Source organism: Felis catus, chromosome A2 (genome assembly GCF_018350175.1).
Source record: "Felis catus isolate Fca126 chromosome A2, F.catus_Fca126_mat1.0, whole genome shotgun sequence".
Lineage (NCBI taxonomy): Eukaryota > Metazoa > Chordata > Mammalia > Carnivora > Felidae > Felis > Felis catus.
Window position 1 is genome coordinate 35017985 of NC_058369.1, and position 1467 is coordinate 35019451.

The window sequence follows — 1467 nt, forward strand, 5'->3', positions numbered from 1 at the left end:
CAGGCATATTAATAGTGAAACAGAAGATCAGAATTCCAGTTCTCTAACAAAAAATATGTCTCTCTTTGTTGCATTTTTATAATTCCCTCTTTCTCTTTCTGTTATATTTCTATAATCACCTTGGGGGCAAGGTAGAGGGGAATAAAATATCACCAGCAATGGGTGATTAATGATAAGAATTGACCCAAATCGAGAAAAGGAAAGCCATACATAGATGAATAAAAAATTACAAAATAACTATTGTATCCTGTAATTCAAATTCCCTTCACATTATCTAGAAGTCAATTCACCTGGTGTCAGAATCTGGAGAGAGGTTGGATGGGGCTTCCTTCTACTGTTATAGAAGTAGTCTAAAATATATACTAGTAGTTGACATTTCTTGTGAAATAAATAAAGTTTTTTGCTTGAAAGTAAGAGAAAGCCAACTGAAAAAATGCCTGAAACAAAGGAAAAATCAACGGCTCATATATTTAATAAATAGGTTTGAGGCATAAGGATTTAAAAGTTGTGGTCAGGAATTTATCTTTGTACAATTCTTGGCTCTGCCTTCCTGTGTTGGCTTAATTTCCAAATAGGATTGACTTTTAAAATCTTATTTATTTATTTATTTATTTATTTATTTATTTATATAAGCAGCATCAGGTTTGTATCTTAAAATCTTAGACAGTCTAGGGGAATGAAGGTCTTTTTTCACAATAGTAAGAGTGATGCACATTTTCTGACTGGAACTACTAAGGTCACATGCTCATCTCTGGACCAATCTGCTGAAGATTGGAATGCTCAGATTAGCCTAAATTCCTAATACATTTCTTAACCCCAGAGATGGAGTCAGTTCTATTGAACTACGTAAGTTGAGGGAAGGGTAGGAATATTTCCCATAGAGGAATATTGAGACACTATCAGCGAAAGAAGGAAGGAATGCTGGGAAGATAGATCAACATGTATCTATTGTCCACAGAGGAAGTTATAATCTGAGTAGAGAATGAGGTCAGGGGAAAATTAATCCCATAAACACCAAGACTTTCTTTGCTATCTCTGATTTAACTATCTCTTCTGAATTGGAGATAGGATCCTAAAGGTTCAGATTTCTCCCAAAATCTGTTTCAGAATTTTCCTGAAAATTTTCTCCTATCACATGCCTTTTGTGTTAAGAATTTGTGTGTCATCCTCGTGCAGGGACCATGCTAATCTTCTCTGTATCATTCCAATTTTAGTATATGTGCCGCTGAACGAGCACATACATCACTTTTGTTATTAAAACTATCTTTTTTCAAAGCATGAGTCTTCAAGTTACATTTTTTTAAAAACGAAATTATTATTCAATTTTATCTTTTCTACCTTGTTTAACCATGTACATCAAGGCAATATGAACCCATTGTGAATATACTTACTTTATTCTAGCAAAGTTACTGCGTAGGTAAGTTTGGGAGGCTAGACTGGAAATGTAACTACTTTTTATAAGCATTT

The 1467-nt window shown here is 33.7% G+C and overlaps 1 non-coding gene across 1 annotated transcript; it reads right to left on the reverse strand.

The window, feature by feature from the left end:
* Positions 1-1131: 1131 nt before the first annotated feature.
* LOC111559584 lies at positions 1132-1237 on the reverse strand. Its single transcript, XR_002740713.1, has one exon. It is a non-coding gene; the product is annotated as a U6 spliceosomal RNA (small nuclear RNA).
* Positions 1238-1467: the final 230 nt, after the last annotated feature.